The sequence below is a fragment of the Glandiceps talaboti genome, chromosome 12 (genome assembly GCF_964340395.1).
Source record: "Glandiceps talaboti chromosome 12, keGlaTala1.1, whole genome shotgun sequence".
Taxonomy (NCBI): Eukaryota; Metazoa; Hemichordata; class Enteropneusta; family Spengelidae; genus Glandiceps; species Glandiceps talaboti.
Window position 1 is genome coordinate 9658486 of NC_135560.1, and position 22555 is coordinate 9681040.

The 22555-nt window shown below is 37.3% G+C and overlaps 1 long non-coding RNA gene across 3 annotated transcripts in view; it reads right to left on the reverse strand.

Annotated features, from left to right (window-relative positions):
• LOC144443803 (uncharacterized) overlaps nucleotides 1–22555 on the reverse strand; it is a 37380-nt gene that overhangs the window by 12061 nt on the left and 2764 nt on the right. The window contains exons 1-2 of one of the 3 annotated variants that reach the window (XR_013481704.1): nucleotides 12729–12757; nucleotides 8899–9461 (exon numbers count right to left, since the gene is read on the reverse strand). The exons of 1 other annotated variant lie outside the window; for it this stretch is intronic. This is a non-coding gene — a long non-coding RNA (uncharacterized LOC144443803). Of the gene's footprint in view, nucleotides 1–8898; nucleotides 9462–10942; nucleotides 11072–12728; nucleotides 12758–22555 lie in introns of those variants that run through there. One more of the 3 variants, XR_013481703.1, reaches the window with a different exon arrangement.

Below are 22555 nucleotides of genomic sequence, written 5' to 3' on the forward strand. Positions count from 1 at the left end.
AGGGCAGCCTTGGAACTCGCTTGGAGCCTAACCTTGCGTATACCCCATTAGTCTACTTTGTTCGGATTAAGGAAATTCATCTGAAAAACCTCTCCGTCAACCCAACATGTGGACCCCTGTCAACGTCAGAGCTGACACCTCACTGCTAGAGAACGTTTTCCCGGGAGAATGCTTGGGGGCTTTGAACCAATAACAACACTAGCTAAAGAACAGTTTCTCTGCGAAATGTTCGAAGGCCGCCTATAGACGTGTCCTCCCTGATTTCCTGCGATCGCGTTTATATACTAATTTCTGGGGCGGGATCAATGAATCGGCAGAAAACCAATATAAACAAAACTGAAAAACACAGAAGCTTTGTGCACTGTTCTTTTCACTGAAATGGGTTATGGAAAATGCTTTCGAAAGAAAACATTGGCCCTCTTAATTACATTTTACGAAGGGGATTGCATTTGTTATTGCTGTCAATGATACAATAGCGATATGAGTTCAGAGCTGAGGTTCACACTTCAACTAAAAGGCGACGATTTTGACAATTCCAACATGTCCCCATCGCGACCAATCTTCGCCCCTCTCTTTTTCATACTGATTATCTTACCATAGCCATGCAAATACACCAGAATCAATGACAGACACAATTGGGAGGCAAGCTTTGCCATTCATATATGTTCTGTGAACGCCAATCAATAACACATTGTCTGCAGCGTTAGACTACTCGTACATTAGACGCAATTGCCCGGTTTAATTTGCGCAATGCGTGTACATCTAACCACAAACAGATAAAACAAACTACTGCAATTTTCCTGTCCAAAAGAAATATTTATCGTACAATTTGTATTTCCACAATTTTGAAAAGCGAAATGGGAGAGAATAGAAAGAGGTTAGAACCGCGCATCTGTTACCGGTTAGGAAACTTTGCCTGCTATGTTTGACTGGTGAAAAAGTCAATACCTGGTATATAGAATGTATTGATGGTTTCTTCGTAATCAGTTTCAACCTCTAATAAGAGAGGCAGCCTTCCTTAGCGGCGTCATGTATTATAAGCATGAGCGCACAGAACCCGATAGATGTAAAAACTTCCGGCGTTTCAAATACGACAGTTTCACCAATTTCTTTGCTACTCCAGAAATCCATTTATATGCAAAGCCGTTTTTCATAAAACTCGCATACTTATATTTCCAGCGTTGATTCGTTGCTTTATTGCCTCACACAAAAAGCGCTTTGTAGTCAGAATGATTGGAACCACATCGAAATAGAAGTTGAGGATGCAAACATGTTTTCTCCTTTTCCTATTAGGAAATTTTATTTTGTTTTTCTTTCGATTAAAATTAGATTGTTAACGTGCGTGTAGCCCAGTTATGACAATTTCATAATATTCAGATCACCCTCTTTTCATGACGTTATTTTAATAGCAACGGCTCACTGAGTTGGGAGATACGTTATGCCTGAGCTGATCGGTTCACTAAGAACTCCAAAATTACTGCCATTTCCACACGATTTCGGGTTGCTTCACATTAAACAGATTGAGAAATCAGCCAACATGAACGATGCCGTCAGTCATCCGGTCTTAATTTCTAATTCAGAGAATGAACCTGTGGTATAGAAAACACATCCATAGAAAAATTGACTTAGGAGATGAACAAATTGCCTTTCCTCTAATGATATTTAAGTTTACGTTCGAAGTCTCCAACACAATAGATAAAATCTGCGCTGGTACGAGACTTGGTTTTTCCCGCTGATAGAAAACGACCTTATTTGGTCAGGTCGGACCACAATGCATTGTGTCCGTGTCATTATCTGTCGTGTGGAATTCATATTCTCCACTGAAACTGTCATAAGTTTGTAAAGATGATCTGAAATTGTCAAGTGTAGACATATGTGGCTTCTCTTCTGATGTACGCATCATTGTCTTCTCCTCATTACATGGATAGTATAACACATGCAACTGAAACTATTTCCATTTGTCATCCACTTGTTTATTGCTGATTTGTTCAAAAAACTCTCATTCTGTCCTCCAATCATTGGTCTTGTAGACAGAAATAGTAGACAGGCACTCAGCGCGCTTAATTGCTCGTTTGAGGAAACTGTGTATTTTGGACGCTGTTCCACCATCGGACTCATTAATCTAAGTCTAGGACATACCGGGAAATAATTAGTAAAGTTCTTTCAAAGGTTTCTCTCTAGTTAGTTCACTTAGAAAGCGCACACAGATGGCGATAGCAATAAAGGTTTTGCTTGAATTTACCGTCTTTGTGGGCAAAACTTAGAGAGAAGAAAACCTGACTGCTGTGAAACATAGAGAACGAGCTGAGAGAAAAGATATCCGGGAGAATCATTGACCATTACCGGCAAATAAACCAAAAACGTTCGCTCCATTGTCAATGTTGTATTATAAAAACATAATCGGTTGAAAACTAACATTCAACAAAATGGGGGTTGAATGCAAAAAAATGGCATCCTTTCTGACTGTGAAAAGTAACAAAAGTCTTATGAAATAAAGAAATTGAATTGAACTTGCATTACACAGAGAATCAGCCCGGGGCTTGATGGGTGCATAAAAACGGAAATGGTTATAAAAAGCTAGCGTGTAATAATTATGAAAACCAGCACGGCAGAATTCGATTTATCCTCCGAAAGTTTGCATGATTTATTCCATCATGATATACATGGCATATTTGGTCGTTCATATCGTGACAATCAAACTTGAAGTTGGTTTTGCGATTGTTATCAAATGGCGGGAAACTGTATTAACATTTGCGGTTTGTTTGATCATCACTCGACGACAACATTGGTGTATATAGTTCGGTATTGATGTAACACGCTGCCATTGCTCACAGTACACCAATCAATAGCTACCTTCTGACGTCCGCTGTGTTTCGTTTTTATTTCCTTTTCTTGAATCGAAACCCAAACGACAGAACTGACAAAGAAAAGTCAATGTGTTTATTCGACTTTTCTGCTCCTAGATATTAATAATTTCAGAAGCCTACGAAGGGAAAATGTCAGCTGCGCCGCGAACAGCATGTCGGCGTGACAAGCAATTAACAGGTGAAAGCACTGTCATGGTAACAGCAGCGATTTTCCAAGGAAAACCAACAGTTCTGCAGCATAGTAAATGACTGCAAAGTAACAAATTCCTTAAATGATGGCTTACATGTAGATCCGTACATTTCTTTGAAGTGTGCCGTAAATACATAATAACCAGAGCAACAATGCTACAGTTTTTCCCAGAGTCACCCCTGTCTTTAATCCGACGTACTCCCCAATGACGCACGTCGAAAAATTTCAAAACACTAAAGAAAAATCCGATCTATGGATCTAAAACCGCTGTTGTTGGGTTAGATCGATACAAGTTCACTGACAAAAAGGGACTGATTGAACGATAACTTTTCCTCCTCGTACAAAGCAACCTGTGTGACACCCAGAAGGAAAGAAACACTTGTCTTACACAGACGAAAAGCTGTCAAAACACCACTCTGCCTACATGATAAGATTTCTCCCCGATTCTGCTGCAATTCGATCAAAATAATCATTATGTGTGCCGATTTCTCTGAATGTGTATTCCCCATAATGTTTCCTATTTGGCAAAATATAAGAAGTGTTTCTGATCACGTGACGAAAGCTTCTCAAGACAGAAGCGCGTTAGCGGGCAGCCTAGTAAACAAGAATGTGACGCAATGATAAGTGCCAGGCATACATTTCTGCGACGGTCAAATCTCTCCGCCGCGGAACGAATACAATAGTAAAAATACCATTAAAAATTAAAACGTTTACCATTGGTTGACCGGACTGAACTGCACGCTGCAAAGGTCAGTTTGAAGTTCCTCGCATTATTGTAAACAGATGAATGACAATTCAAAAACTTAGGGCGATGAAGAATAATGCAAAACTGCAATAATTTATGAGAAACATCCCTACAAATATCGAAGTTCGAACACTTTGAACTTTCGTTGGATTCACTTACCAAATAAATATACATGATATGCACAGCCTTTGGATAACACTCAATAAAATTGATATTTTTGGAAAACCACAGTGACAGCATGTTGTATGGTACGGTATTTTTTATTAGCTTCTAACAGATGTTTCACTATTTTTTGTGTCTATTTCTGGGTACTTTATAACTTTATGGCGGGTAGTACCTACACCTGTTTGGTGGCAAAGGCACCGCGTTTATAGTTTTCAGGGTCAAAGACCAGTATAACAGGTTACAATAGATACATGAATTCTATTGAATGTTTTCAAATCGAGGAGTCAGCTTAGAAAGAAATTTGACAGTACTAACGGCAGCAAGCCTGATTAAAACAGAAATTTGATACTGCGCCAAGCCACCGGAAATGACGTAGTAATGTTTTTTAAGTATGACCCTTCGAGCCTAGCTTAGATAGGTTAAGTTTTAGATCGATTTCCTTTTTTCAATTTCAAAACAATATCTGAAACGTTTGAAGTGATATTGTTTTACCTATGAAATAAATATGATAGTAAACAAGCTAGTTTTGGGTCCTTGGTATTCGATATGATATTATATGATTCGATATGTTTGTCCGTTTTATCTTTCCTTGTATGCACAATGAGAAACATACGATAGATTAAGAAGCTTTCTTTTGAGAAACTCAGAATAATAAAAAAAATCCAAGAAAGAAAGGAAGAAGGGGATAAACTGTGAATGAAAAAATGATGGTTATCATGACAACATGTCACTATCAAATGTCATTAAAAATGGTCAATTTGTATAGTAAACAGTATAACATGGCTGCAGTCCTGGGCGAGTAAACATATATTTTAGCAACCATATCTTTAATGCAGTTATTGTTGATTAATATTGATTTGGGCTAATGTATTCCATCATCACAAATATGTGTTCAAAACACCTTTTGCTTATTTTCAATTCTAATAATGAAGAAAACATATTATACTTAGTGAAAGATTCATTTGAAAGTAAAATTTGTAGAGGCTTCTTTGGTTGGAATACACACCAGTACTATAGTTCATTATTCATTTCTACATACAATCAATTTGTTTTCTTCATTCCATATGTCAAGTTTGGCAGATCACTTTTCAATATTAGTAGCACATAATATTAAAACACGTCTGCAACGGGTTTTGAAAGTTCTGCTTTTAGTGTACAGTATTACATTTGATGAGAAGCCTGATGCCAACACTGCAATGGTTTCATTGTTACGGGTCTGTTTCCATTACCTGTAAATACCAGGAGAGTTCGATGCTCCATTAACTCGGAACTTGGGGAATCGAAAATAAACAACCGTGGTTGTAGTGCTACAAATGCTCCAAACAGAAACTTGTAAAGGTGTAAATATGCGTGGAAATCGATTACAAATCGTATGTTTTGGTTTGAACACGACAAATAAGGACTAGAGACACCGAACGATTTCTGGAAATACAGGGAAGACTTGTCACGTGTTGATTCTTTACCTTAACTTGAGAATTCAGTTGATAATAAAACGAAAAAATGAAGAATTGTTTAAGTTTTGACACCAAAATATATTGCTTTGTTCTGATGTACACATGCACTGGTAACGTGTGGTGTTAAACAGCACGTGTATTAAACACGTGAAGTTGGTACAGAGACGGGTACATTTGTTTTCTCTGTGTTATCGAAATACCATATTCATATATGATATCACGATGCTCTGAATCGCCCACAGAATTTACTACTTTGGAAATATGTCTCTTTTGTACAAGATTTGAAGTTTGCCATTAACTGCAATTGGAGCGTTTAAAAAAAATATTTTGATAGATTCAATAACTTACTCGTAATACCATACACCGTAAAGAGTATTGTATCACATGTGGGTAAACATATGTTTTTGTAGCTGTATACACGATATATCAAATCAAACTAAATTTTGGGTCCGCACCCAAAAATCAGCCACCTCAACGGCGATCACGATTTCATCCTGTTTCTGTCCTGTTTATGGATAAAATCAGTATCGTATTAACATGTACAATGTCTAATTATTGGTATTGGTAATAATTTTCAGTGAATAGATTGTTGGTTTTCTGATCGAAAATGATACTCAGTGTGTACATTTTTGACATGGTGATAGATACAAAACCGAGCTTTCGCTCAAGATTCAAACTTGGCACTACACTAACTACATATAATATTGACGACTAATTAACAGATTCAATCATCTTTGTTTTTTATAAGTAATTGATCAATTCTTTAGTGAATTTATCTTTTGTTATTTGATGTAAAAAAATGTCACAGTTGCAGCTAGTGCAAGTTTAAACCAAGAAGAGGCTGACTACGATTTATCTTATTAACGAAGGTACATTGAAACATAAATGAATTCCTTATTTGGTGTTCTGTAAGGAACCCCCCCCCCTTCCTTCCAATCTGAATAGTTTTGCTAATTTCGATAATCTGTATTTTTGTCAACTATTGTATATTTTACAAGGAGAAATTCCTGCCAACATTGAAAGCTAGCTCAGCAGGTTGTTTCTAAAAGTTCATTTATGCGAAGTATGCTCAAGCACCGAAACGACCCCACGGTGCCCAAATCTTGGACCAAAGGGAAAACATAATCACAGCGGACCGGCTAAGGGACATTAATTTTTCAGAAGACCTTCTCAGAGAAGAGAGTATCTGATAAACCCTGGGGCACCTGACGATATTTGATAACGTAATATTCTACTATTAACTGTATGTGCAGCCTATTTACAACATTTCCTGATATTGCAAATATTAAGAGATTCATTTTAAATGTTTACTAATTATATATCGTCTGTATCGTTTCCCTGGGCCAGAAAAAAAGTAAAGTAAATCGATGTCTAGGTTGTTTATTTGATCAGTCCTTTTGTATTCAAGTTAATCAAAGATGCCTTATTCGACGATTGTATGGTAGATATTGACGTCATACCGTACTCATTTTGCTCAAAAAACCTTAGTAATGGCGGATCTCATAATGTTAAATGACCATGATATCTCTAGTTTGCGCAATACAATAATACGCAGTTCATTATAAGGGATGTTACTGTCCCATCTTAAGAGAGTAGATATATGCCAAATAAGGAAACAAAACTATACAAAAAAATTATGTTCATATGCATTTGGTAGGAAGTACTAACGCACACAATAGTCTATGACTGTTAGTGAGTAATCTCCTTGTGTTCTGTCTGCCCCGTGGAGGGATAAGTCGAACCCGAAATTTGTTACAGTACAGAGCAACCATTATTTCAGAAATATTGTGTATGTGTACACACAGAATAAGTACCCTCAAGTTGATATTAATTCATCCACATATGCTCCCAATTCCGCTCATCATTTTTATCAGCAGATTTTGGTTACTCTAGAATGCCGAGATGTTTTACCAATTTTTACAACTTTTTTTCCCTGTGTAATTTGTTTCTGTTCTTAGTTGTACTTTTTGGCCGTTTTCAACCAACTAATGCAAAGACAGTACTCCGTACTTTTGTCCTGAGCAGTTAAACAAACCTAAAATCATCCAACTGATCTGGTAACATAAGGGAGGGAGGGTGTTAGCTTCAAAAAAAAGAAAATCCAATCCCATAAATACGCGTATACAGTTTTCCCAAGAGCAAGTTCTTTCTTTATTTTCAAATCTGGGTGAGTCTTTTGTGATCCAGTCAGAATATATTATTTAAATGAAGGACTTCAGACCACTGAGGATTTTCGGCTTAATTAGATAATAGACACAATATAAGAGCGTCTCGCCAAATTTCCCCATTTGTGTTTGATGAGACTTTTGACTAGTATTTTATCACTGCGATGCTAGTTTATCAGTAGCTGTGTATGTGTGAATAGTGTATGAATATTTCCAATTCTTGTTGTCCTTCTTGGTTCGTTTGGCCCATAAACAGAACATATATATATATATATATATATATATATATATATATATATATATATATATATATATATATATATATATATATATATATATATATATATATATATATATATATATGTATGTATGTATGTATGTGTGTGTGTGTGTGTGTATGTATGTATGTATGTATGTATGTATGTATGTATGTGTGTGTGTATGTATGTATGTATGTATGTATGTGTGTGTATGTGTGTATGTGTGTAATATATATATATAATATATATTTTATATATAAAATATATCTTAGCATAGTGATGCTCTGTTAACAGATCGAAAGTTTGAAAGCTATTCAGAATTTTGGAAAGCGTTTGAGTTTAGTTTTGTTGTGAACATGCAGTTTTCAGTGTTATATATATATATATATATATATATATATATATATATATATATATATATATTCATTTATTTGTGTGTGCGTGTGTCTATTTACAGTATATATAGTGTGTATACAGTGTATAATATATACATATATAGATATCGACATTATATATCCATATATATATATAATACATGTATTCTCTAGTTATGATTGTTATAGGAAGGTTGTGTGACAATGCTTATAGAGTATTTTCACATACAGAAGTATTTGTAGATAATGGCTATAAATGTTGCCATTTTGTTTTGTATAAGGCTCAGGTCTTCTATTTTAGAAAGTTATTAGGTTCTAAAATCTGGCCAGGAAAATATCATACCATGTCATACCAAAATGTAAACATTATGTCGTCAATTAAATTAATTGAAAATTTCAAAAGAATTCAAATTTGAAAGTTTAAAAGTTTTACACAGTATGAAAAAATTATTATAAAATATATTTTTTTTCTGTTGTAATTTGTCATATTATGTATCTATCAGGTATGATACGATGATTGTTTTCTTCAAAATACTCTTCTTGATATAGTTTGAGAATGACAGACAACTTAGACACTGTAATATATTTCATGAAAGTGAATTTTAGTTGTTCTTGGGGGTTTTTTCTGGGTGTGACATCACGAAAATATATCGTTGTAAGTAATCATGTCAAACTTACTAGTACTGTCGATTGCAATGGGTGCAGACAGTCACCGTCATCACGCTGCTTACAAAACGCCATGGAAACCCGAGTTGACATCTCTCCATGGTATATCAGGAGCACCTTAATTTCGACTGACAATCCGTCTACGCCAAATGATGTTCGAAGCGCATTAATGAAGACGTAATCTTAGTTCCGCGTTTTCTGAAAGCCCAGTAAATTCCGCTTAACAAAGACGGCTTAAAACTTCAGCAAATAGAGAAAATTAAGCGGCCAGCTGGAGCTTTCTTTGGTACTACTCCACCAATCCAAAGGCGTCGTTTCTCTCCGACACATGCTTTTAATGTATAGTTATAGATAATTGAGGGAAAAGTCGTCTGCTTCGACTGTTTTCTCAGCCATACACTGGTGATTTTCCTCTACAAATGTCAGGAAGGTCGTTTTCGGAAGGCTGGCGAGCCTTGAAACATGAAACTGTCAAACAACACAGGGAAAATACAGTGTGTGAAAAGTCACAAAGGGTCGTTATGCAATATCACTACGTGTAAAATCAAGATTCTGTCGCTTTCATCGTTCATGATCTGAAATAAAAATTGAAATAGATCAGAGAGGGCCATGAATTGGACTTGAAATGTACCAGGCAAGAGTGATGTAAAATATTACATTTTTTATTGCCAATCATATAGCGAATTCCTTGCAACCATGTACTAATAAATTCATAATAAATGAAAAATATAAAACATAAAACACGAAAGGAAGCTAGAGATAAGGATGTTAACAAATGATTAATGGTATCTGACCGGCGATGTAAATAAATATTGTTGACTAACGCTAGTAACCGTAACGATTCGCCTTGCGTATATGACTAGAGGTCTCGATGGGGGATTGGGGTGCACCATCCCGGTGACCACTAGCACATATTTCATCTTTTTACTCGCACAAACTCATATCTCACAGCACATTTGTAATATAGATTGCTGTGTGAATTTTATCTCGCACATATATCGGAAAATGGATGGGCGCTCTATATTATTAATTGTTGCAGGAAGTCTTCATTGTTGGACTGAAACGTCTCTTTTCCTATATGTGTATGATTTAATGTGTTATCTGACATGCCTACGAATTGACAGATCCTATCTAGGGTGATATAACTGAAAGTATGGGCACGCTTTAGAAGCATCGGAACGGTACATAAAACTTTTTGTCATTTTTATCTGCAGAGTGAATAATATTTCATTTAACTTAACCGCAGCGAATCGCTTGGGAGTTTTCCTTTCAAACCGCTGTGTACAATAGCCCCAACGATAGAACGTTGACGGCAATCAAAGCAATCGACAGAGAAACCAAATAGACCAGTGATAGGGGCATTGTGGTTCTTCGCACTACACATCCCTTATGTTTAACAAGCTGTGTTTGGTTAGTCTTGTTCTCGCTTGTTGTGCTGACATCAACGGTTTCTAGTATTGGCACTTTCTCTTAATTTGAACCGCTACCTGAAACACAATTTACAAAGCCGACCTTAACTGCATAACCATGCAAACAACCCAAAATTATAGTGAAAATCGATTTTTTTTTTACAGATTTAGCAAACCAAATTCGACATTTTCAATCGTAGTTCGTACAACTGAATCACAGAGGGGAAATTACACTTTTGTTTTAAGATAAACATTGAAGGCCAATTCAAACTTGTCCCCAGAATTCAGTCGTTGGAAAGAAAGTCCTCCCAATACGGAAAAACTCAATCAAAGTCAAGGAAATTCGCGAACAAATTACGACTGAGTTCATTGCCGAACGGAAACTGCTCACAGGATGGTGATTGACAAGTGTTTGGTTTGGCACAGGCTTCTGGAATGACGTCTTAATTTTGCATGAAATCTCTCAATTTAGCGTCGAATCTTTGTCTCGTGGGACAACCACGCAGTGCCCTAGAACGTCAGTGCGGTGTCTGGGTCGCGGAGTCCATCCATCATCCTCTATCCAAAGAAGAAGAGTTAAATTTACGACTCTTGAAGGGGAGAAGGGGTGCAAAATTATTAAGCGATGCTCTTAAACTTGTACTAACCGTCTCAGATCTACCGTCCTAAAAACCGCGGTATACAGTACTTCTAACTTTTTAAGAGCTTCCGGATTGTACAAGAACGGGAGGGAAGACGCTCGGGTCAGAGAGTATGTTCGAAAGGGCCTGCTACACTCCTCCCCGGTCTCCGTCGAACGAGACGTGGGATAAAAGATTCTGTAATTCGGGTCATGGGGTTAGACACACCATTCAATGCACCATTCTTGTGTACACTAAGGAGGGCATCATAGCCCTTCGCAAGTAAAACTCTACTTTTCAATCTCAAGTTATCTCATGTTTACGATCTGAAGTTTGACACCATTTCTTATTGAGAAAGTTTCTCTCTAGGATTGGTTGGCACGAATTCGGGGCGAATCAATTGACATCGAAAGGACGAGTGTTTGTTTTTGTTGCTTTCAAACAACTTTCTCCGCGCAGACGGTGGCATGTGCTTTCAGTTGAAACTTTTTTTTTTCATTTCAGGTTCTTTCCTTGTTTCTCAGTAAACCGCCTGGCTTCACTTTCCTCTCTTCTTCAGTAGCGTGAAAAACTCTTGATAAGCGGCTACTATTGAACTCATAGTACAAATCTATAGCTTGGTTACTTGATATACACCCACTGCAAACGTTCCACTTTACTTGCTATACTTTTTTTTTCCACAAGGTTGGAAACTCCCAACCCCAGAAAGTTTCGGTCACTCTTCGATGGGCTTCATGCCTCACTTCCCCTGTGTTTTCATCACTGAATCGGAAAGAGGAGACAACCCTTCTAATAAGCCATGTGGAAATACATGAAATGAAGTTTATGCAAATTTATCCCGGGCGATTTGACAAGGACAACCGAAGGCTTAGCTTGTTGTTGTCTGGAGCGATATCTGCAGCATTGGGGAGTAATCACAATGTGGGTCGCTTCGCCGTGACCTGCACAGACAACCACTTTCCACATTAATGTACCTTTTGATGGCCCAATCTTAATATGTCTCATTTCACACGTTTCCCTATTTTAAGTTATGCCCGGGACAAAAACGTAAGGTGTTTGATGAACTAACATCCGTACATGGGCCAAAGAAAGTTTTTAAAGAAATGTTTTGACCCGGTAAAAATTGTTAGATAAACATTGGGTTTCAACACATGCAATTACGCATTTGTTGGTGAATGTTTACCTGTTTGACGAGTTTATTTCGTTGAAAAGCGTTTGTCAGCTTCGTGAAACGGATGAAGATGTCGGTTCATTGAGTTCACCTATCGCCAAGACCATCGCGGAGCAGTAATCGATGGCCGTTCTATTTTTAGACTTAAGGTAAAAAAAAAAAATCTGTATACTTATGTATGGATTTGTTTTTCTCTCAACCTGAACAGACGTGGATGACTAGTCTCTTTAATACGTATAACTAAATGTTACCTGCTACGGTATTCTAGATGTCAGGATTAACAGTGGTTTGTTGAAGTTCTATTCTATTCTGTGTTGTGTTGTGTTGTGTTGTGTTGTGTTGTGTTGTGCTGTGTTGTGTTGTGTTGTGCTGTGTTGTGTTGTGTTGTGTTGTGTTGTGTTGTGTTGTGTTGTGTTGTGTTGTGTTGTGTTGTGTTGTGTTGTGTTGTGTTGTGGTGTACTCAGAGCCTTTTTTCATTCAGTTTTAAGTTTAAGCTTAGTTAGTTGGAGAGTACTAAATAGATTTAGTTGTATGTGATCCAAAACTTTCAGCTGCATGCAAGAATGCTTTTAAACATTTCAACACCTCAACCAGAAGAAAAAACAAATATGAAATATTACCTAGGGGATTACAAAAACTCACAGTTAGAATCCCGTATACAGCTTCACCTATATAGGTGTGGTGTAAACGTACAGTCTTTGATAATAACTAAACGTTCGCAAGTAAATATACAGTCATTAAGAATTATCTAACAAACAAACATACCGATGGAGGAACGAACATGGCCAAACAAACAAGCGAACCTGGATAGTGCATAGTTAAGCAGCCCCATGACGTGTATATTATTTAACGAATAGTTTAGGGTGGCTACTTGTACATATTGTGTGAACTTTTGAGTCTGGAATTTTGAGGCGGTGATTTCCTGTACACGTCGAGACAAATTTGGTAACAATATATCCTGACTCAGAAAGTTGTAAAATCACATTTTTCTAATTATTTTCTTGAAATCTGAAACTCGCAGTAGTGAAGGCTGTCGGTAGTTATAGCCTAGCGTGTTTCTTTGGGGAGTTTTCACGGGAATTTCTGTAAAGAAAGTATGATAATAAATTTATCACTGTCTGTCTATGTTAGAAAGTTTCATTGTACGTCAGCAATCTGAAATCACTGTTTGCCATTTTTTTTCTTCAAACCAATGCTTGCACAACTGCAAATGTTGAATTTTCCTTTAACAAACGAATCAGGTGTTGGTTTTGATTTGGTTACTATGTAATCTGCATTGTCAATTTCTGTCACCTTAGGTTGGTGTTATTCTTAGACGGAGAGAATAAATCGAATCTATAAGATAGGAGAGATCGTCCACCAACAGACTCGTATCGAGTGAATTTTCACGCTTCACTAAAATGAACATGGAACTTGGTGATTTTTGCTGTGAGCTACGATTTAGATTTTACCTTACGGTCGGATTAATTCCAGTATGTTGTCAACATGACATGAACTGAGCAAACTCTGCGAGTGAGCGAGAGGGAGAGAGAGAGAGAGAGGGGGGGGGAGCGCTTTTTCAATGAAGGAATATAATCGAGAGATTACAACGCATTCTAATTACAAAGTATTAATTATGTTTTTCTTCCCGTCGAAATTTAAGGTGAAATTTCAGGTACTTTTAAAGTTGATCGAATGGAATGGGAGGACGTTAATGGCTGAGGATTCCTTAGTTTTAAAATGTCTTGTAAGTTGCCTCGCTAACCGATGCCAGTGAAGCAGGGAACCACTAATAACAGATATAGGCGATGTCGTCCAAAATGCCACTGAAGTAGGATATACGGTGATAAGATTTTGTGTTAGTGAGTGGCGATCAGTGTGGATTTTACACTGTTTTCTGACAATAAGGCTTATAGGGATTATACCGTGTCCTGTTTCAATTATTGATGTAGTAAATTTTAGAACTCTGTCGTCGTTATCTATGGCTTGGAGAAGAGGGACCCGACGAAATTGTAAGCCGTTCCATTTGGAAATCCTGCTTTATATGGGAGCTTAAAACAAGTCAGAAATAATTTAGTTTCAAATACCTTCTCATATCTAGCTTAGTCACAAACAAAGTAGCTTACACCCCGTTTGAATTTACCCAAGTCGTGCAATCAACAACGTCTTTGTGTTTTTATAAACCATCAGATTTCAGGGGATGTTATTGAATTATTATTTTTTCAGGTATGTAATAGTATATCTCCCTTCCTTTACTTTTGTACGTACACACATTTCTATGTCGCCGGATTCAACATTGCATATTTATTTCAAACAATGGAATGTGAATGTAAACTATGGCGGCGCGTTGTTGTTGTTGTTGTTGCTGTTGTTGTTGTTGTTGTTGTTGTTGTTGTTGTCGTGCCCAGTCTAGAATCCGTAGAAATTAAAATTATAATAGCGGTGGGTGTATGTATGTATGTATGTATGTATGTATGTATGTATGTGTGTGTGTGTGTGTGTGTGTGTGTGTATGTATGTATGTATGTATGTATGTATGTATGTATGTATGTATGTATGTATGTATGTATGTATGTATGTATGTATGTATGTATGTATGTATGTGTGTGTGTGTGTGTGTGTGTGTATGTATGTATGTATGATGTATGTATGTATGTATGTATGTGTATGTATGTATGTATGTATGTATGCATGTGTGTATGTGTGTGCTTGCGCGCGTGCGAGCGTGCGTGCGTGTGTGTGTGTGTGTGTGTGTGTGTGTGCATGAATGCATACATGAACATGCATGTGTACGTGTGTGCGCGTATGTGTATGTGTGGGGTGTGGGTGCGCGCGTGCATGCGTGCGCTCGTCTTATGTTATTTGTTTCTGTTCAACTCTCCAATAACACAGTCAACCTGTCTCTTCTACTCGGGTCATCTTTGATCTTCATCTCGGAAATGCCCGGAACCGTATATACACCGAGAGTGTTTAGGCAGAGCTGTCAATCATAGCTTCCTAGGGTTGTGACTCGACTTGAGCGACTGTATCCTGAGTAAGTGTGAAAAAACAGAAACAAGGCTGCCCTGCTAGACTACTGAAATCCTAGCCTGCATGTATCATATAACTTCTGTGTATATTATAAATTAATTAACATAGAGCTTCACAATTTCCATTCACTCGTCATGGTGGTGTGTATATGTTAATGGCCAGCAAGGTGTTTCATTTTATCCAGGGTGTATATCATGTAGACCCTGTAAGAAACCAAGTTGGAATAACGACAGTATATCATTACTGAAGTCTTATTTTTCCTTGCCGGCTCTCAAAATTGAAAGATAACAAGACCGGGATTATGTTAAAATATTGATATTAGAAATAAATGCTTCAAATATGACACTGATCAACAATTTGACCTTCATATACAGCTAACACGTGACTATCTGTCCACACTTAAGTTATGGACATTAGAGCAACAACACGTAAATAGAAGAGACAAATGAAACTCAGTGCAGCAAAAAGTTTGGTCCAAGATTTTTAAATTCTACACAGATTCCGTGTCAAGAAAAACAAATTTCGATCATATTTTTTTGATAAGCACGCCCTTTTGGAACGTTTATGCTGTGATCAATGTAATAGTTAATATAGTTGTCATAGTCAAGAAGGAGAACGATTTCGACAACCGTGACTAATTATTCCAGGAAATTTTTCACGGTCTTGGATTTATTGGTTTGGAATTTAGCCTCTATCCATGTAACAAATGGACGACGTAAAGATGTGTCGTGGTTTGAAAATCGAATGTTTTATTTCATTCAGATTCTCCATAAAGTGCTAAAAACAACATCGTGAAATTAACGTCACAAAACCACAGAGAATTAAAACTAATAGGTCATCTTATTTCTCTTGCTTTCTTTTGCTACATATATTCTCTCTCTCCCTCTCTCTCTCTCTCTCCCCCCCCCCTCTCTCTCTCTCTCTCTCTCTCTCTCTCTCTCTCTCTCTCTCTCTCTCTCTCTCTCTCTCTCTCTCTCTCTCTCTCTCTCTCTCTAGTAAAAAAAAGAAAAAGAAAAAAACTGCAATATCAACAACAACAGCACAAAATGTAAAGCAGAAAATACCCGATGAATAACGTACAAAAGTACTGTAATGCAGTATCAAGAATTTTCCCCTTTGTTTCTTATTTTTACCTTATTTTCCTTTGTACATTTTAGTCAGACCTAATTGTTGATATGGTCACCATGATAATCACAGGATTTTTTTGTTCAATTGAAACATAGATTTAATGCACAAAAAGGGTAAAGTTCATGTTTTTCTATTTATGTGTGCTTTGGATAAATCCGTTAGTGTCACTTTCATGAAGGTTGAAGTGTTTTAGTATTCCATTGTTTCCTTTCATCCAGTCGGGATAAAACCGCGCGACAAGAAATGTTTTTGTTTAAAAGCTGGACTATTGTGAATCCATAATGGCTGTGCAGGGTTTGGAGTGCTCTGCGAAAAGGGTTCGTTTTTAATACTTTTCCTTTTGTGAGTGGTTTCTTTTGAGTCCAAACAACAGAAGAAATTTCCGTACCTGAAACTGGGGAATAGATATACTTCGAATGACGCAAGCAAATGGGCATGTTGTGTTGTACAACGAAATCAAAGTTTCGCGTCGTTGCACAAAAAAGTGAGAGAGGTTGGCAAGGGGGGTTTATGTTGGAAAATGCGTTGTTGCAATACACAATGTTGAGTGGACTTGGTGACTAACAAAGCCCAAATATCGCATTTGGGAAATGTACACGCCAGAGAGACCAGCGAAGAGAGCAATTTACACCATTTTGGAAACCGAACCCCAATGGTAAACATGGCCCTGCCATGATTCGATTGCTTACACGACAGCCGTACGAGGTGTTTATAGGTCTTGCAAACGAAAGACCAGAAAGCCGAGACCCAAACCATCAAAAGAGGCATCGTAAACGGTATCATTTAATGTTGCACGCAAGCTACTCCGATGTAGCGTGCACGGCAACAACTGACTATTAGACCACTGACGTGAACATAATTTCACTTCACGGCGACCACAAAATCAACCAAAATAGCATTTTAACGAGATCGCGTATTAATTTTCAGCGAGATTTGATTTAATGTTTCGTTCCATATCCTTTCCCTCTGCACCACATTCAATATAAAGGCAACAATACAGATTTTTATAGTTTCATGAACAACCATACCGCTGGCTGACTGTGATTTTTTTTCGACAGTGTAAAATGTAAATGCAAATATATACTCATGTGTCAGTGGTAGATAGTATCAAAGTAGCATAAATTTGCAAGGAAAAAGAATTCAAAAGCTTCTCGGCGACGCCGTTATGGTAATATAACCGCAGCTTTGAACTGACAAAAATCTGTAAAAGAACTCAATCTAATGAATCGCTCAATCTGACTACTATGAAGCACATACACCGCTCACCGCTGTGTATCAGATTCTCACTTCTCTGCACTGAAACGGAGAACACTTCAAACGCTGTTCCGAGCTTGTAATACTACACAATAAGCAATTCTACATTTTTAACACAATCATTCCTGATCCCTTAATATCATAGAATCGTATGTTAGAGTATGAATAGAGCGAGAGATTATTAAAACATGCCTACAAAACCGCAATGACATGCATGCAGTTGGCAATGTGTGTGTACTAGCTAACACGGAGCCAAATCACGCCCATACAAATACGCGTTACCAACGAGAATTGCACATCAAGTGGGGAATGTCGCATGGAAAAAAATCCAAATCGGAGCTGTTCAAATTTACCTAGTTCTATTTACTGTCTTGAAGTTACGGATAGATTCAGATGTTTTCATTTGCATTGCCAATTTGAAATTATACAAACTGTGATTTAAAGGGAAGATAGACGAAGCTTTCAACTCGAACCAGGCCAGTCGCGCATATGGCGACGCGGGAGTAGAGCAAATTCATTACTTTCACGAAACTTGTAACATTTCTATACAAATGACGCCACTCGCCAAATACATTTCCAAAAAATTGCATGTCCCTTCATTCTACCTCCCAAAAGTCTCGGTTCCATTAAAAACATGAAAGCGAAAAGAGCGGTGTCCGTTGTTGAAAACATGTGTACATAGATGCTGCACAACCATTTTATGACTTTGACGTTGTACGTTGACACGCAAAGCAAAATTGTGTTTGAAATATACTACACATTTCAGAGATTTAAATTGAAAATAACAGACATGTCAATTTCGCAGAGAGTACTTAGACATGCGCGTCATCGTAATTTTTCTAATTTCCAAATGTACAAGGGTGCAGACTTTATGTGAGACTGCTGGTAAAAGGTAACTGTCGGGGTGGCCGTGTATTTGTATGTATTGTTTGTCATACTACATCATTCTTTTCGACTTTGATTTATTCGTGCGGCGTATAGGCGATAAAACTTGTACACAGAGGGCTTTGACTGCAGTTGTACCCTCACTGCATTTCGATGCTCATTCTTGCATAAAATTCTGCACTCAATCCGCGTCCCCGTTCGTGTCTTAGCTCATATTTATTGCTTCTATTCCTCGGTTCTCAATCAATACAAGAGAACGGCAAATCGCATGACGTCACTAATGAATGAAGAACGCCTTGTGATCAGAAAGAGCTTAACAATGCAAATATCAGAGACTTTTTGGCTTTTGTCTTCAATGACTTTGACAGAACTGTTTTGTACGCACTCTGCATAAGATGCCACTGGTTTATACTTGAGGGAATTCATAAGCTCAGATTTAGTTTCGCATCCCGAACCACCGTTCCCATTGGATAGCAGTAGATCCGAGCTGTGGTTTTGGCAAACTAATTATAAATTCATTTAACCGAATCGATTGGTCGAATGAAAGAATTATTATGGAACACTAACATCACGCCGCAAATTTGTTCAATGTAATCGTAGGTATTGGTGATTATGTATGTATGTATGTATGTATGTATGTATGTATGTATGTATGTATGTATGTATGTATGTATGTATGTATGTATGTATGTATGTATGTATGTATGTATGTATGTATGTATGTATGTATGTATGTATGTATGTATGTATGTATGTATGTATGTATGTATGTATGTATGTATGTATGTATGTGTATTTATGTATGTGTCTGTCTGTCTGTCTGTCTGTCTGTATGTCTGTATGTGTGTATGTATGTGCGTATGTATGTATGTATGTATGTATGTATGTATGTATGTATGTATGTATGTATGTATGTATGTATGTATGTATGTATGTATGTATGTATGTATGTATGTATGTATGTATGTATGTATGTATGTATGTATGTATGTATGTATGTATGTATGTATGTATGTATGTATGTATGTGTATTTATGTATGTGTCTGTCTGTCTGTCTGTCTGTCTGTCTGTATGTATGTATGTGTGTATGTATGTGCGTATGTATGTATGTATGTATGTATGTATGTATGTATGTATGTATGTATGTATGTATGTATGTATGTATGTATGTATGTATGTATGTATGTATGTATGTATGTATGTATGTATGTATGTATGTATGTATGTATGTATGTAAGTATCATGTATGTATGTATGTATGTATGTATGTATGTATGTATGTATGTATGTATGTATGCATGCATGCATGCATGCATGCATGCATGCATGTATGTATGTATGTATGTATGTATGTATGTATGTATGTATGTATGTATGTATGTATGTATGTATGTATGTATGTATGTATGTATGTATGTATGTATGTATGTATGTATGTATGTATGTATGTATGTATGTATGTATGTATGTATATTATGGATATTATGTATATTATGTATGTATGTATATTATGTATGTATGTATGTATGTATGTATGTATGCATGCATGCATGCATGTATGTGTTGTGTGTGCGTGCGTGCGTGTGTGTGTGTACAGGACACGTGCTTTGCAGCATAGAAAAAAATCTAAGTTTCTGTTGAAAGGGACGGAAAAGTCATTACGAAGTCTCGACCTGTCAAATAACGCGGGAATCTTTCAATGATATGATTACCAAAATTATGGGGAGGGATAAGATTTAGCTTTCGGCGAAGTCTGGCCTTGATTGTAATTTTGGGTATATGATATTCAATGCACGTAGTCCAACTTGTATTGGTCTGCTAAAGCTGAGGTCTGTGTTTTGTTTTCTTTGCAGCAAAGCATGGTGACGAGCTATTGAACCTACAAAACCTTGCCAGATCGAGAGGCTGCACTGAACAACAACAAAAGTCGATCGGCAAGATTCGGGTCTACGAGTATGAACCATACACCGACCTTTTTATCAAGTGCTCAACGAAGTCAAGCCACGAAATTAAGGCATTTTTCTGCTTTTATGTGACCCCGCAGGGGCACTATATTTTAAACAGATGAATAAATGTACAGAGCTGAGCTGAATTTATCTCCCGTCTGCATCATGCAAATCACATGACTTGGCAATGTAAAAATTCAGAATAATAAATATTGCAAGACAGTGCGTCGTGTTCAGTCTGTATTCTCAATTCGAATCCGAATGTTTCTCCGACATTTCGACAACTAGCATGGGTGAGAATTCCAATGTAGAACCTAGACTCAGAGAATGACTGTGATTTAAGTAGATGAACCCTCGTTTTAGTTATAATCAAACCACTGAGTAAAAAAACCGTTCCCTCTAGTCTGCCATGCAGTGTACATCAATATGCAGATTACATCGAATTTTTGGAATCGGCGCCTAAATTTAGGATTTACTATCTTTGTGATGTCATATATATATGCCAGGGAACCATTCAGTTCAAAATAAATTGAAGTGATACTGGTAATGCTGAAAATATTTTACATTCTTTGACTAATATGCAAAAATGCCGTAACGGTATGTGAAAACTACTGTTTTTTGGCGGGAACTTGGTATCGAATGGAACGTTACAGTTACAGTTGAGTGAATTTGGTCTTTGTATATTCAACCAACCTTACCTTCACTCTTTCTTGTTTTACCCACCTTTTCTCTTAAAATTCCAGACATTTTAGGGAATCACCTTTATATTTTCTCGATTCCCTACCAATATTTGGTAATTGTTAAAACGCGGTGATACATTTGTCACAAACGTACAAGCTGTCAGGTTTGCAGCGGGTCTAAATCAAAATGACTGATATTCATGTTGAATTTTTTCGATGGGTGTCCATCGACCATTAATGAAATCTCCCTTCTTCACCTTTGCAGGAGAAATTCATCTTACTTGATCATGCTAAACGGAAGCGAATAGTGCTAGAGACAAGCTGAATGACTTAAATTTGAAAAATGACATACACAATGGTTTAATACGCTATAGAGTACATGTATACGTTACTAGCCGTACTTCGTGGCAGGTGTCGGAAAGAATATCTAGGAAATAAAATCACTCGTTTGTGGACATACAGCGAGACTGGTTTCCACTACTGGCGCTATATTTCTCTTTTATGGGTATTTTAGTAGATTCTAAACGAAGCTGTAAAGTTGCGTTTACAACAGAAAGGGGACCATACGTAGAGTGTGAACTATGCTATATGAAGTGTATTGTACCTACTCGGATCATGAGTGGCCCAATTAAAAAGACCAATAGCGGGCGTAATTAAGAGCGCCAAGAATATTAATTACATAATTATGCAAACGGATGTTATTTAAAAACCTGTACCGGAACAAACAAACAAAGCATTGCTGTAGAGGCGTAGGAATAGTTGGAACTGCGTATGTATGTACTACGACAGACAGCGTTGATGGTGGATGTACTCTAGTTATGCACCTGACGGCGACTCTCTGTTGATCAGCGTCTCTGAGAATACTACTTGCCAGTAAATCGTATGTGTCGACAACAATGTAATATTTCCCTTTTTCCTGAAAAAAAAACATCCACGAAAATTAACCACGTCATGGACCAAAGTTGTGGCTTCGACTTCATCATTTGTTTTTACTCTTCACCGGCACATTTTATAGGCATGTGATGAGAATTCATGTCGTCATTGTTGTCGCTGGTCGTGATCTCCAGGATAAAGTCAACCACGTGTCGACTCGCGTCACTGTCTAGGTTACACGGTCAGTCTTCTCGACGTAAACAATGCCAGCCCCATTCAAGGACGAAACAGACATTATTATATAGACTTATTTCGTCGAAATGTGTTTATTTCATCCCAATGTCCATTCCATCAATATCCAGCTTAGCATTTCTGCGTTTCCTACCGACAAAAGTGGGCGAGCTGAGTCGCATATTTGAGGGGACGGGTACACCTAATGCCCAATCCCTCAACTGTCACACGTTTTACGAGACTTTGATCCCACTCCGATAATAATAATCTGGGCCGTGATAGGCAGTCTAATTTGAAATCTATTAGACAGACTATGACGACTGTCAACAACGTCATGTGAACACAATATTGCCCTCTGCCAAACTGCGACCAATCAGTCAAAAAGCAACTCACCCTCACAAACATGTCGACATATGCATCAAAGTGGATCCCAATATTTCTTTTCAAAAGTGTGAGTAGAGT